At 37.0% G+C, this 16,589-nt stretch overlaps 1 long non-coding RNA gene across 1 annotated transcript; it reads right to left on the bottom strand.

Annotated features, from left to right (window-relative positions):
* Nucleotides 1–398: 398 nt before the first annotated feature.
* LOC131656866 (uncharacterized) lies at nt 399–3,472 on the bottom strand. Its single transcript, XR_009300343.1, has 6 exons — nt 3,279–3,472; nt 2,619–2,885; nt 2,298–2,523; nt 1,730–1,818; nt 1,271–1,661; nt 399–638 (listed from the first exon to the last, which is right to left on the bottom strand). It is a non-coding gene; the product is annotated as an uncharacterized LOC131656866 (long non-coding RNA).
* Nucleotides 3,473–16,589: the final 13,117 nt, after the last annotated feature.

Below are 16,589 nucleotides of genomic sequence, written 5' to 3'. Positions count from 1 at the left end.
TTGTTAAATTGAAAGACTAAATTACATGGTTTTGATAAAAATCAAATAACCAAATGAACAAAATAAATTTATTTTAATTAAAGTTAAATTCCAGAAAATTGTAAAAAAAATCCATTCTTAAAGAGACTGATTTATTTCAAAATAAATAATAACATGGAGAAGGGAAAGGAAATAGATAAAAACAATTTTGGTAAAGAAGTAACTACTAATTTTGAAAGATGTCACTACATGAAAATTGTAATAGCATGATATCAATTCATTCCATAATTAAAAAACAAAAATTCATTCCTTAATTAATTACTAATTCAATAACTGCCACATACAAATGTATTAAAAAAAAAAACTACAACAAACCGTTTAACTTATTCTATTTAAATGCAATACTTTATCATATTTTCACTGCCGCTAATTGAAATAAAAAGTAGTTCAATTTCATTTCATATATAAGCTAGCTTTATCGTTTCACAATAAGTAACTAAATCTGCAGATGCTAAAAAAATATACACTGAAGCAAATTTGCAGCTACCAGACATTGCAAAGTCCACCTTTGAAGTATTCCTGAATCATTAGAAGTATACATCTTATATTTGACATTGCCTTTTGAAGTTTTCTCGGATGTCACTATCCTTTGCAATGTTCTGAAAACCATCGACACAGGACATTAATTAATTTTGATATAAAACCAAGCGATAGTTATAAACATATATGTATAAGATTTTGCACAAGTAATATATTTCAGACATAATGTCACTTCATGTGGATCTTTTCAGTGAGCCTGTTGCTTTTAAAATGAACTGATTCTTTGAGAACCAAATCAAACTGTTGATATTAACTAACAATTAGGACTGTTTTTAATAAAAAAAACTAAAAGGAAACGAAATCAAATGTGATAATTGTTTAAATAACTCCTATAACAACCAAATCCTTTAAATGGAACTACACCAAAAATACAGATTATAGAACCACTGAAAAATCTTGAGTCTCATATCACATAGTTGTGCAATATTCTTCTCAAATCATGTTTGATATGAGACTGAAGTATGACAGTTTCTCAGCACATCAAAATGTTAATAACACACACGACAGTAAAAAAAAACTAAAAAGAGAACCTTATTGAACCTGAATCATAAAGTCCTTAAAATATTATGAAGAGCAGAAGAAATGACATAAGCATACCTAAACCAATGATTCAAAATAGCCTAAAAAGTCAATCAAATTGTTGTGAGGCTATGAAAGGTTAAAAATAATAAGAGAAGAGAAAGAAAATTACATTTCAAGAACCCATCCAAAAGCTGTATCAGTTTCAGGAACTTGTTTTTATTGTCGGGAGAAACATTCATCAAAGTAGAAGCAATCTTCTTAAGGGATTCCTATTATATTTTCAAATCAAATTAAAAAAATTCCTAAAATCAAGAATATTCATAAATAACATTAGAAACTAAATGACATGCACTCATATACAATTCTCATGGCCTATTAAGGACTATGTATCCCTGCCATAGACAATTCTCATATCCAATAAGCCTTATCATTATTAGCCTTTGCATCTAATCCGTCATCCTACAGTAGTTTGAGGTAAATGATATGAACCCAAATAATTGTAGAAGCTAGTTGAACATAATTAGATGTTGTCTAATTGTTCCCAGACTTGAATGATATTCCTGCAATAATCAACTAATTAAAAAGTGCATAAGTAAAATTCAAAATAAATGAATGATAATATACATACAATTGGTTGAACTCGAAAGAATATCTGTTGCATTCTTGAAGAGAGATTCAACATCAAACGTCATTATACACACGGGTTGAACAAATCACCTACAAAATATCCATATCAGCATTTAGTGAAACAAATTTGTTAGAAATATATATGCATTTAATGAAATAAGTTTTATAATGTCAGCATATCAATAACAATCAACTATATCACAAAATCAAATACTAATGCATTCAACTTACCATAAAAGGAAAAACCAAGTTTTTTTTTGAATCAATCATTAATTTTCTTATTAATTTTTGAATCAATTACCAGGACCAATTTAAATGGAAAAACTATGAAAATCATATAAAGGACACATAGACCAAATTCAATAAACATAACAGAAAGAAAAACGCATAACATAGCAGAAACACAATGAAGAAAAGACAGCAGAAAAGAGAAAACTTAACAAAATGCCCTAACCTTTGAGGATGAACATGATAGAAACCTTTATCAATCGTTTTTAATGAGTAAACCAATTGTTTTCAATGAGTTGATAATAAAATGGAAGCTGTAGGGAATATAGAAACATAATTACCTTTTCGTATATGCGTCAACATTATAACTGCTTGATCCAATGCATGCTTGTTAATGTTCACCACATTCAGCAGATTATAAAGATAGATTGATATATAGCATCGAAGTGTGAGGTAAATTGTTCTGATCCAAATTAGAACAGAAAATTAGCTGACGTTGACCAATGCTTTGTTTTTGCCGATAACTTTGACAACTTCACCAACATATGAGCCTACCTCTTGAAGAAGCTGCAGGGATACAAACTCATGTGTGTCACAAATTAACATACAGAATTCAGTTATAAACATAAAAAAGGAAATTCTGAAATATACAACAAAATTACTTTTTTCGTATATGTGTCAACACTACAACAGCTTGATCCAATGCAGGCCTGTTAATGTTCACCACATCAGGATTGTGTATCACTTAATTCCTTCTTAGATGCTGGCAAGCTTATCCGAACCCATTTCTCTATCTCACGCACTTATAAAAATCTAAATCATACATTGCCAGCATATCAAGATTGTGTCTACTGATAATATATCAGTCCTTGTTTCTCTATTTCATGCACCTACTTCAACGCCTCATCAAACTTCCCTTTAACACCACCCTAATTGAAACATGAATTCAAATTAATCTCAAGCATACGGAAGCAACCATGAAAAACAATAATCAGTAAAAGAAGAGGAAGAAAGATTCAATAATTAGTAAACACCACAACTACAAAAACCAATAAAAATCACATCTTTGTCATGTAACTAACAGTAAAATATAAAAGGGTTATAAAAAATCAAATCTGAACAAAAGGGTTTATACCGAAAGGGGAAGATTGAAAAGGATATTAGAAAGATGAAAAAATGTAAGAGGAGCAATGAAGAGGAATGAAAATCGCCAAAACAGAAACAAATATGTGACAAATCCTTATCAATGGTTACGTATTTATACACTGAATTAGGTTGAAATTCAAAAAAAATCATAAACACCAACTGAAAGGTTTGTTTACCTGGGAAGAAGATCCAAATCATGAGAAAAAAATAAATTTGAAGGAAAATCGATGAATGATGATGGCTGCTCCATGAATGATGAATTGGAACTTGGGAATATTAACTGCTACGTGTGATGTTGATTTGAAGAATGAGATGAGATTTGAATGGGTATATGAGAAAGGCATTTTGCGTATGAAGAGGAAAAGTAAGATGTTTCAGATTCCCAATAATGAAAAATGATAATGAGCAAATAAAATAATAAGTAAATAAAATAATACAATAAAATGATAAATAGAATAAATAAATTGAAAACGACCTGTGCATTGAAAAACTCAACAAAATAGGGAATAGGGTATTGTATCCTAATTTACATTTACATTAAATGTTTTGTGGAAATAAAATAAATAAAAAATAAAATTAAGTAATTAAAACAAAAATAGGAAATTTGCTTAAAATGGAAACTCTGAAAATAGCATGGCACCTAGAAAGATGACACTTGGCAAAGTTGCCAAAGTTCTCATCTTGCTATTTTCTATTGTATGATATTCAATAAGCAAGCCACGTCAGCCAAACAAGGAAATCAGGCGCCCAGTCAGCAAGATTCTCCCAGCCCAGTCAGCCAAACATGGAACAGGGGGTTCCTGGAAACAGAATCTTGTTTTCTAAGGGGCGAAGGCTAAATTTTTTTTTTAATAAGGGGGAAAACCGAATCTCGCTACTTTGGCAGGGGGTGAATAGTATTTAACCCTACTTAAAATATTAGACGCAAGAGGAATCTTAAACATATTGAAAAACCAATGCCAGATATGCAAAGCAAAAGGACAAAAAAAGAAAAGATGTTACGATGATTCTTGATGGGAATTACAAAGGCTACACATCGACGGGATCTGACAAACATGCAACAATATATTATCACCAGTTGGCAATCGATTGTGAAAGGGCTTCCAGATAATGAAAGCCTTGGAAGGGGGAATATCAGTATTCCAATTCTTCTTGGCCCACAAAAGAGAAGAAATGATATCAGACTTGGAAACGTAGGCATTTTTAGAGTCAGTTCACCAGAGGAAGAGTGAATCCAAACTTTGCTATCTACAATTCTATCCAAAGGAATACTAACCTGATCTATAATTAAAAACTAATTAGTAATCAAGCAGGTCATGTGAATAGGCAAGTTTCAAGAACCGTTATGTAAGAAATAAAAAACTAGAGTGTTGGTGTTAATAACATCATGATCTTGAATGAGATTCACAAGGGGGGACTACACCAAGAATCAATCCAAAAAATGAGTGCTTCAACCATTTCCCTAAACAATTTTTGTGTTAGAAGTAACACAATCAATCTCACTTTTTTGGTTAATTTTAAAAAGTAATTTAAAATTTAATTCAATTCGAGAAGTTTTCATGAAAATACATCCAAATATAATACATTTTCTTAACTTTATACAATTTTTAGATTTTGTAGATTGATTTTCTATTTTAATTTAAATTGGTTTTAAATTTAAACTCCACCACTTCAAATGATTTTGTTTTTGAAAGATGTATGTTTTGCCCTCTTTAACCATGATACCTTTTCCATTCTGGGACCATATGTCGCTACCGCAAAAATCAACAGAGTCGCCACTAACATATTTATCCTGAAAAGGAAGGGAATGCCAGCAAACCACAAAACAAAACAACGGTCTCACGACCGGAGAAAAGGGTAAGAGAGTCGGTTACACGAGGGGAAGGTATTAACACCCCTCGCGCCCATTGTACTCGATGGTATCCACGCTTGTGTTTAAAATATGGGTGTGTAACAAATCTACGCCTAAACTGAACTAGTATGAATGCAAATTGTAGGGAAAAAAAGAGTTATACTCGCACGGGCCCTACCCCGCTGCCTACGTATCCTTTTTGAGGAATCAGAGGTACCGTAACTCGGCTAACTAATTTATGTTTGTTTTATGTTTTTTAGGTGAACGAGTTACATTCGCACTATGCTGCTCGACCTTTGGAGTCTTACGCTTGGGAATGGAGCGGAAATAACAAGCTCTGAAGAGAAAAATCAAAGAGTGTGGTTTGTGTTTTAAAGAATGCATGAGGAAAACCTAAGCTAAGGGGGAAAGCTTGCTACCTATGTTATCTTACAAAGGTGTCGCACGCTCGCGAAAAATGAACAGAGTCGCCACCAATATATTTATCCCATAAGGGAAAGGAATATCAGAAAACCTAACAAAGGAAGGAACAGGGTCTTGCGATACGCGAGGGGAAGGTATTAGCACCCCTCACGCCCATCGTACTCGATGGTATCCACCTATGTTTGTTTCTATCTAAAGGGTGTGTCTAATGTCTATATGCGAATGAATGCAAAAAGAAATACGGGGAAAAGAAGGAAATATTTACAAATGTGCTCGTTCAAGCCCCGCGACTTGATGCCTACGTATCCTTTTCAGGAATCAGAGCGCCGTAGTTCGGCTCCATAGTTTTGTTTGTTTTTGTGTTTTTTAGTTGGGCGGCGTTAACGTTCGCGCTCTTGCACAAGGGGATAGCTTAGGATGCAACGGAGCGGAAATAACGGTGCCCCTAAGAAAGCGAGAGAAGAGAGAGAGAGAGTTTGAATGTTTCGAGGAAATCCCTTAAGCAAGGGAAACTCGAATTACTCTTTGGTTTGTGTTTTTTAAAGGTTGGGAACTTACGCCTGAATGGAACCCTTAAGCAAGGGAGCTCCAAGCACTCGAACATCCCTTAAGCAAGAGAAGTTACAAGCTTCCATTCCCTTTTTATTAGTCAAAGTATTTATTAGTCATTTTTTATGAGTTTTCTTGGTGTTTTTTATGGGAGTTTATTCAAGTATTTTTAAATGGATTAAAGTTGAAAAGAAAAAGAACTAGCCTAAGAAAACTAGCCTAATATGGATGGGGAATTCTACTTATTATTATCATGGTTTCTACCTAAGGTTAGGATTTAAAAGAAGCATGAAAAATAAAGCGGTAAGTGGAATATTGAAAATGGCATGAAAAAGAACAAGTCAAAATATATCACAAAAATGAATTAAAAATACTATTATTTTTGTGAGTTATTAATGAAGGCAAAAAATATCAAAGTGTCAAATTTAACCTAAAAATCTATCATATTTATGGGTTTTTTGCGAAAGAATTCCTTTAAGTGTCAAAATTAAATCCTAAAATCTAATCAAGAAACTAGTATTTTCTTTATTGATTTTTTATTACCAAAAGATGTAAGACCTAAAATTTAATAGAAACAAAATGGGCCCAGGGGGTGTGGATGTGAGATCAACGGTGCAGGTAGAAACAAGGGCGCACCAGCCCAAAAGAAATGGCCCAGCACTGCCTTTTTTGTCACAGACTTATTTTATTGCCAAAACTGTGGTGTGATGGGCCAGTGGGGAGTGTGATCAGTAATTCGTAGGCCCAAGTAGTTTATTATTCAATTATCAAGAAACAAAACAAAAATTAAAACTAAAAAAGGGGGAGTAAAGAAAACGGTGCGTTTAGGCTCGGATGGAGTCTCGTAACGATTCAGATTCCCATTCCCTCAGGCTCTCTCAAACTCGTTCTTACCCTCATACAGCTTGCCGGACATCGCTCCGCCACGCCGAAGGCGGCGGAGCACGGCCACATCCCAAAATCAAACCTTTATTCGCCTCCTCTCCTCAACATGAACCACCAAACAGCCTCGGTTTTCCTGGATTCAGCCTAAAAACCTAAATCTAAGTCTGATTAGAAACCCTAAATGCCTAGAAGTTCAAATTCAATGGCGACGGTGAACTAGGAAGCATCAAGACTTTGGGGAAAATGATCATAGAAAGCCAATCTACCATACTACCACAAGAAAATCAAAGAAGGATCGAGGAGCGACTTACCTGCCGGAGTAGCTCCGGTGGCCTTTCAACGATGGTGAAGATAGAAGAAGTCCGGCGATGAGATAATAACTAGCTTCCAGGTAATCTTCCCCTCTTCTTTCTGTGAATTACTCTTGCACCTTCTTCTATTTTCTTTCTGGATTTCTGTGTGTGGCGAGTTGCGTTGTTGTGATTTCTGTGCTTGAGAGCGATAGACGATCGTGGTACTGTGCGATGTGGTTTAGCTCATCTGTTAGAGATTCAGATGTTGAAACTCTAACAGTTATGGTGTGAGAGCTCTTGGTGAGAGGGTGAGGGAAATGAGGTTGCAGGGAGTGAGAATGTTTGAACTGGGGTTTCACGATCCTTCCTTCAAAGTCTGCAAGTGAGACAATGATGGTGATAGTGCTTAGGTGTCCACTTCTAGGTGGGTGAAGTTGATTTTATAGGGCAATGATTGGGCAATCAGTATGAACTCTTAGATGTGGGACTCAGGATCATAGCTTGTAAGGTTTTTTTCAATTTCTTGAATGTGGGACTGATATGATTGCAGCATAGTTTTCAATTCCTTGAATGTGGGACTAATATGTTTCTTTTGATTTTTCTGGTTTCCTGTTAGTTATTTAGGATGGTTCTTTTTTTTTGTATTGAATCAAAACTGGGAATTTGCAGGTTTTGTTTTGAAGGTTTATGAGCTGAGTTCTGTTTTGCTTTGTAGCAGGTTTGATACCTTCAAAAGTGATGGCTGCAGTAGGTTGGCATACTCTGTACGAAATGGTTTGCTATTTTGAACCACACTTGCAGGTTGCGTGAATCTTGGTGGAGAAATGTTGGTGTGATATTTCTTTGAGGCTGACTTTGTTTGAATTGATGTAGGTGGCGATGGTGAATTATGCAGGGACCAAATTCTTCAATGGCTTGGAAGGAGCACCGATAGGAACCGGATTGTTTAAGGCTTTGCAAACTTTGGGAGCAAGATTTACATGGAGCTAATTAAGGGTCTCAGAAGCTGAGCTTGCACTGAACTGACTTGGTACAGGTATAAACTGAATTTTTGAATTAGTTTTGGTTTTGCAGACTTTATGGTATGGCATTTACCTTGTTGAGTGTGTGGATTTGAATGTTGCAGGGGCTTATTCTGACTGTTTTTTTGGATTGGTTTGAAAATGACATGAAGTGGGAATGAATCATACATGTGAATTGGCATGACACGGTTTTGTATGGATGATGTTTGTAATGGAATATATTTGGATCTCTTAGCATAGTGTTTATTATCATGACTATGGTACTGATGCAGCTTTTTTCATGGTGGCAGGTATGATGCTGTGTTGACAGTTAGTAAAAATGGTTAAAGACTTTGTTAGTAGCTGTTATAAAAACTGTTGAATGAACTGGTTTTGTGTGGTTGAATGAATTGTATGCAGGGTGCTGGCTGCTTGTATTGGTTGCTGTATGTGCAGGGACGTGGTAGGCTTTAGTGTATGCAAGTGTGAAGATTGGCAGCTTTGGACATGTGTATGATGGAAGTTCTTTTTAGTTTGACATTGTATATTGAATGAGTAGGTTCAGAATTGATGATACAGATCTGTTGCAGGGATTCGGTTCAGCTTGCCACTTGATGATGGACATGAAATGAAGAGCATGGTTGTCGTGAAGCTTCAATGGTATGAGGCAACAAGGAGAGACTTAGGTGTTAGGCTATGTTTGTAACTTTGGGTGTAAACTCCTTAATACAAAGTGATAATGATATTTGTAATAAACTCTGAATTTTAAACATGTTCTCGCTGACTCAATTCAGGTTTCCAGCCTTTTGCTTCTGTTTTACACTTCTATTGAATGGATATGATGAAAGTCCCAAAAAGGACTAAGAGGGACCTAAAGTTTGGTCAAAATCTTCCTTCAAAGTTGAATTAATTCTCTTTCCTTTGCAAACAATGACGAACCTTATGATGAACCTCCGATAAGATGGAAACCAAAATAAGCTCAACATGGACTTTGGTCAAAAGTCAGCCTTCCATGGTTGACTTTGACCAAAAGTCATCTTTTTCTTAGCAAGTTAATTCCAACTTAGAAGTGACTTTAGAACACCATAACCCTCTTTACCAAACTCTTGCATCAAATCCAAAGCATATATGACTCGTAACACAGGTAATCAGACGGGCCAATTTCTGCTTTGACGATAAACTCAGGTGAAACCTCGAATACTGAAATAGACTGCATAACGACCATACAAAGCCCTAAAATCAACCTTGATGAAGATAACAGCCTTGTAATTTGATGAGCAGAGAGTTCTCGGTGATCATGAACAAAACGCTACATTCCAAGATCCTCGATCCTATGTTGTATTATTAGTTAACGATGAATGATGTATGTTAATGTCCTAATGGAGGTATGCAGATGAAATGCAAAGCTTAAGCCCGATAAAAATAAATTAGGGGTAGGACAAATTTGGGGTATGACAGCTGCCCCTATTTAATCGTCTTAAACCTGAAGGTGAGATTGGCGCTAGCCTTTCGAACATTCGAGGTAGAAGGAGATTAAATATCAAAGTACCAGAAATTTGTCCTAGAGGGAAGGTGGTGTAAGTGTTACCCTTATTTTTTGTTTTGATATCTGCTGGGGAAAGAGAATTTTTGATTTTCTGGTGGAGAAATATACAGCGAATAACTGGATTTGAATGGTGATAGCTTGTAACGTAGCCAAGGTGCCAATACAAGGTTCTCAATGGAAATGATTGTTGTATGAAACTGTGGTTGGAAAATATGGGTTTGATAGGATGATAGGATCTACGATCCACAAGAATGAAAAAGAGGAGGATAAGGTCAACGGACCTACGATCCACAGGAAATGAAAAGATGAGGATAAGGTCAACGGACCTACGATCCACAGGGAATGAAAAAGATGAGGATAAGGTCAACGGACCTACGATCCACAGGAAGTGAAAAAGATGAGGATAAGGTCAACGGACCTACGATCCACAGGAAATGAAAAAGATGAGGATAAGGTCAACGGACCTACGATCCACAGGAAATGAAAAAGATGAGGATAAGGTCAACGGACCTACGATCCACAGGAAGTGAAAAAGATGAGGATAAGGTCAACGGACCTACGATCCACAAGAATGAAAAGGATGAGGATAAGGTCAACGGACCTACGATCCACAAGAAATGAAAGATGAGGATAAGGTCAACGGACCTACGATCCACAAGAACGCAAAGGATGAGGATAAGGTCAACGGACCTACGATCCACAAGAAATGAAAGATGAGGATAAGGTCAACGGACCTACGATCCACAGGAAATGAAAAGATGAAGATAAGGTCAACGGACCTACGATCCACAGGAAATGAAAAGATGAGGATAAGGTCAACGGACCTACGATCCACAAGAAATGAAAAGATGAGGATAAGGTCAACGGACCTACGATCCACAAGAATTGGAAAAGATGAGGATAAACAATGAGGTTGGAGCAAGAGAAGATTATTGAAAACACTTAGGCTGGGGATTGAGAAGACCAAGTATCGGCACCGTGGGTGGAGGAAATTTGTAATGGAGTAGCAGATATCAGTTGGAGTTTGTAAGGACATTTTATGCGGGGATGGATCATTGTCTTGATTGAGGGATGATTTGCATTATCTGGCTCACGCTTTGTATGCATGTTTGACTTTTTCTATGGCGTAATGTTCCGCTTTTGACGAATATGTTACGCTTTTGAGGATGCAAATGCTATATGCAATGGATTCTATATGCAAAGAGTGCCAAATAAAGGCCCTTGGTGGAACCGGAGAGGGATCATTGGGGTCCGTTGCTTGTGATCTTGAGCCATCATCGTGAATTGATATTGGAACCCTACAGTACCAAAGATTATTGGTAACTGAGTTGAGGGTTGGAACATAGCCCTGCTGGGGATGAAATGATTTTGCTCGACTTTCCTTACATCCTAAGCTGCTTGGGGAATCACGAGTTTTGAGAGACCGCTCTTCGTCTGTCATATGGAAGAGGGATATGGACCTTTTCAGGTGCCCCATTGTCGCTACCGCGAAAAATGGAATCAGAGTCGCCACTAATATATTTATCCCATCGAGGGAAAGGAATATCAGAAACCTAACTCGGAATAAGAACAAGGTCTTTCGACCAGAGAATAGGGTACGGGAGTCGGTTACGCGAGGGGAAGGTGTTAGCACCCCTCACGCCCATCGTACTCGATGGTATCCACCTATGTTTGTTTCTATCTAAAGGGTGTATCTATGTCTAAAACCTAAATATGAATGCATGCAAAAGAAATACGGGGAAAAGAAGGAATTATTTACAAGTGTGCTCGCTTAGGCCCCGCGACCCAATGCCTACGTATCCCTTAAAAGGAATCAGAGCGACCGTAGTTCGGCTCCATAGTTTCCATTTGTTTTGTGTTTTTTAGTTGAACAGAGGTTAATGTCGCAATCCACGATGCTCGACCTTTGGAGACTTATACGCCTACTTTTGGAAAGGACTTAACTTGTTCTTAAGCGCCTAACAAGGCAAAAGAAAAGCAAAAGTTTGGTTTGTGTCTTTTATTGTAATTCCACGATGACGAAGACCCTCTACAGGGCTTCGCATCGCTTCCTTACTCTGTTTTAAGTCAAAGCCTTTATTAATCATTTTGAATGTTTTCTGGTTGAGTATTTTTTAAGGGAGATTTACTTTGCGACTTAGATCACACCAAGAAAAAGAGTTTTGTTTTTGACTATTTAGAGAATGCACATCGAGGTCTACACCACAATCGTTTCTCCAAACATTAGTTAAGAAATGCCATTTTTTTTGAATATTTAGAGAATGCACATCGAGGCCTACGCCACAATCGTTTCTCTAAAAATTGGTTAAGAAATACATTTTTTGAATATTTAGAGAATGCACATCGAGGCCTACGCCACAATCGTTTCTCTATATAGCGGTTAAGAAATACACCGAGGCCTACGCCTCAATCATTTCTCTTCCGCTAAGTAGGAAAGAACGTACATCGGGGCTTACGCCCCCATCATTTCTTTCCTACCACAAAAACAAAACGGTATGATCCTTATCAGTAATTATTAAGTTTTTTAACGTTGAAAAAGAAAAGAATGAACAAGGGGAACTAACCTATCCTCTAATCTAGTTGTCATTTACAAATCTAAATCTACATCTAATGTTAACATGGTGACTAAATTCTAAAGGGAGCATTGAAATGGTATAAACAAGATAGGCCAAAAATATGGCCAAAAGCGAGTAACAAAATCACACAACGATCATACAAAAATAACATGGAAATGATAAAAGAAACTATTCAGGTGTTAGTACAAAATTAGTCTAAAAAATACTACTATTTTATGAGTTTTCTATGTCATTTTTATTACCTAAAAATCGAACAAAAATTATGATTCTAGATGTTGTTATTATCTAAAAATTCTAATGAGAAAATTATGATTTTTACATGCTTTTTATTATCTAAAAAATGTAATAACAAAAAGAACTAAGTAAAAAACCCTAAAATCTATCACTTAAGCATGGGCTCAGGGGGTGAAAATTGAAAATAATGGTGAGGTTAGAAACAGGCGTAGGGTCCATCTATAACTGGCCCAATGGTGATTTTTGTATAACTTTTGTATCAAACAGAGGTGCATTGGGCTCAAGGGGTATGGGTCTAGCAATTCGTACACAGCCCAGAGTTGTTGATCCAACTATCAGATTTCCTATTTTATAAAAAAAAAAGAATTTAATTAAATAAATTTATGGATGAAAGAGGGATTTAGGGTTTTACTCATATGATGCATCAGCTTCCTTGAAGACTCATCTTCCTCACTCTCCTTCAACAGCGGCGACGGCGAGTTCTCTCCGACGAGATTCCAAGGCGCCATTCGTGGATGACACTACGAATCAACGACGTCTCCTCTCATCATCAGTTCCTTCGCTTTGCTCACTTTCATCTTCTTCGTGGATTCGCGACGGCACCGGAGTCTCATCCCTCTCCGGCAACGCTTCCGTGAACCAACCAACACAACTGCCTCTCTTCCGCCTCTCCGACTTCGTCTCTTATCTCATCTCTCCAATTCGAGTTTCGTTCTTCGATCGGAGTCTCTCTCAGATTCGTTTCGTTTTCACATCGATCGGTAAACGCATTCAATCGTTCCCTTCTTCTTCGTTTTTTTTTCTTCTTTTCTATTCGAATTTCCCCTTCTTTTTTCACTTTCTCTTTTCTGCAGAATCTACGGAGATGATGGAGATGTGCGATGAAGAATCATGAAGTTACAGTGATGAAGATGAAGAACGGTGTGAGGCACTCTTGAAGCTCGTTGAAGAATTTGAAGATTGGAGGGGTGAGTTTAAAGATGAATCGATGAAGAATTGTGTGGGACTACTCAGAAGGTGATGATTTTGCAGTGAATTGAAGAATGAAAGAGTTGGAGGTGATGAAGGGAGATGAAGATGAATGAATGGTGAAGAAGATGGTAGAATTGCAAAGATGAATGAAGGTGATGGGGGAAGTGGTGAAGAGAAAAAGATGGAGGTGATGAAGATGAGAATTGGTGGAAATGGCGTGTCCATGATTGAATGGAGGAGGAGCAGAATATATAGGTTTCAGGTTTGATTCTCACCCCTTTCTCTCTTCTGAAATTTTTGTTTTGAGTTTGTTAGAGAAATCGGTTAGTAACTGTTAGAGTTAGTTAGGCTGAGTTGGCACTTTCAGTTAGGATTCCGTTCTGATTCTGTTAGAGGAGTTAGGGAGTTAGAGGTTGGATTGTTAGAGATCTGTTTAAGGGTTTGAAAGTAACTGTTTTTTTCTGTTATGTGTTGAAAGTTAGTTAAAAAAAAGTGGTTATGTCGGTTGTATGAAAGTTATGACAGTTAGAAGTTTGTTAGAAGTTGAAATGGGGCTGTTTAGAGGTTAGTTAGAGATTGGCTTAGGCTTAAAAGAATGGTTAATTATGAAACTGTTAGGGGGTTAGCTAGTTGTAACTGAAACTGAATTCTGTTCAAAACAGTTAGGGAAGGTTAGAAAGTTAGAAAAGCTAATGAAACGGTGATTGGTTTTGGAATGAATAACTTTGTGCTTTAATGGATATAAGCTGAACTGCACATGAGGAATACCCTATGGGACAGAATACTCCAATTGAGATATTGCAGACTGTCAGCTTGAATTTTCTGCATAACTTTGCCTTGTGCTGACTGTTTGAATTCATTGATGGACTGGCTTTGGTTTTCCTTGGACCGATTTTCTTTGTGTTGAATTCTGAATAGTATGAACATGAGTGTGCTGATTTTCTTTGCAGGAGCGGTTTGAATATGGAGTGTAAGATGCAGGGAATATTATGATTGTTTTGATTTTGTAGTGATGATTGAAGGATAATTGCAATTGGTTTTGAATGTGACAAGTTTTGTTTTGTTTTGTTTTACTATGCAGGGCTATGGTATGTACGGTGATGAGTGAAAGGCTTTGAAGAGATTCACATATTGGATGCAATCACTATGCAAGGTGGAGTGATTCAAAGACTTGGAGAAAAATGGATCTAGGAAATAGATATAATCTTGTAATGCAATAACAAGATATTTGTACTTGTAGGGATTTTTCCTTGTCTTGTAATTGACTTCCCTTTTATTGGAATGGAACTTTAGTTTGACTTTTTATGATTCACCATGAACATGAATGGGATTTTGAGCTTTTTGTAATATATTGACTTTTGTGTATTTGAATTTGGATTTTGAAATGAATGGATATTTTGAATCGGAATGTATGGACATGGCTTGGTGCAATCTTGAAATTTTGAATGATAAACGAAAGGTCATATTCGATTATGAGAAAGAAGGAGGAAGCTTTAGATATAAGATGAATAATGGTGAATTGTTTTAAATCTTGTAACCCGAATACCAAGGCATCTCATACAAATGCTCGAGAATTTTATTTCACCTTGATTACTCTTGGAATTAAATCCGCCTCAAGTATAATGAACAAATTCCCATAAACTCACATCTTCAACGAAACTCTTTTAATTCAATTCGATTCATCAATTCAAACCAAACTCGCATATTATTAGCACAAATAATGCCCCAAGTACCATGCGATTTTCAGGTCCCTCATCTTGCACCATGGTTCAACAGTGGTCCTGGAATCAAACCACAATTCCTTTGGTCAACCATAGGGAAATAAACCCTTAACCCTGATTTCATACTTTGCTATTGGAAACATCAGAAGAATTAGACTGTAATTTCAATACACGCCTCATGCTTTCGAAATCCCTAATCCCAATGCCAGGTTATTTGATTAATGAATGCATGAATGTTAGATGCCCTAATGGAAATGTGCATATGGATGCAAAAGCCTAAGCCAGTTAGAGATGGGCAAATTTTGGGGTGCAACAGCTGCCCCTATTTAATCGTCTTAAACCTGAAGGTGAGATTGGCGTTAGCCTTTTGAACATTCGAGGTAGAAGAAGATTAAATACCAAAGTACCAGAAAATTTGCGCTCCAGGTGACAGATGTTTGTATCATTTCTTTTTTCTTTTTGGATGCCTCCACTTAACAAGCTTCAGCAAGTAACTGTAATATTCCCGTAGGATTTCCTCGAAGGAAAGAAAAAGCCTTGTAATGCCTATAATAGGCAGGTGCAAAAGATTAGTTTGCCAGAACACTTTTTGGGGAGTATACGACAAACGTCCACAACTCGAAGGTTAGGACACTCACGACTAAAAGTCGGAAACTCAGAACTCACAACTCAAAGATTGAAAGACTCACGACTCGAGGTCGGAAACCCCAAAACTCACAACTCAACGGTTGGAATCTCAGAACTCTCAAATCAACGGTTGGACAATCAGAGGACCCACAACTCGACGGTTGGAATCTTCACGACAAAAATCAGAAACTCACGACTCGAGGTCGGAAAACAAAGGACTCACAACTCAATGGTTGGAATCTTTACGACGAAAGGTCGGAAACTCACGACTCGAGGTCGGAAAACAAAGGACTCACAACTCGACGGTTGGAATCTTCACGACAAAAGTCAGAAACTCACGACTCGAGGTCGGAAAACAAAGGACTCACAACTCAATGGTTGGAATCTTCACGACAAAAATCAGAAACTCACGACTCGAGGTCGGAAAACAAAGGACTCACAACTCGATGGTTGGAATCTTGACTGGATCTGAAGGGGTATGCCGATAACCACCGGACTTGAAAGGAACAAACTAGGATGCCCATAACCACGAGACTTGAAAGGAACAGACTAGTAACAACTAGAACTGACCAAAGGATGCCTGTAACAACAGGACTTTTGCTGATAACAACCAGACCTTGAAAGGATGCCCATAACCACGGGACTGTAAAGAGATGCCAATAATCATTGGAGAAAGAGATATCGATGCTTGCGAAGCATAAGAGTTACATGGATCCCTCAGGCCAAAGGCGGGGTGTACTCTTCAAAAATGACAGTCACTTGGATTGCCACACACAAAGTATGGTTTATCCAAATGATTGATCTCTGC

This window comes from Vicia villosa, linkage group LG3 (assembly GCF_029867415.1).
Source record: "Vicia villosa cultivar HV-30 ecotype Madison, WI linkage group LG3, Vvil1.0, whole genome shotgun sequence".
In the NCBI taxonomy this organism is placed as follows: Eukaryota; Viridiplantae; Streptophyta; class Magnoliopsida; order Fabales; family Fabaceae; genus Vicia; species Vicia villosa.
The sequence above is the reverse complement of the archived record's forward strand: the minus strand, read 5'-3'. Positions and strand labels throughout refer to the sequence as shown.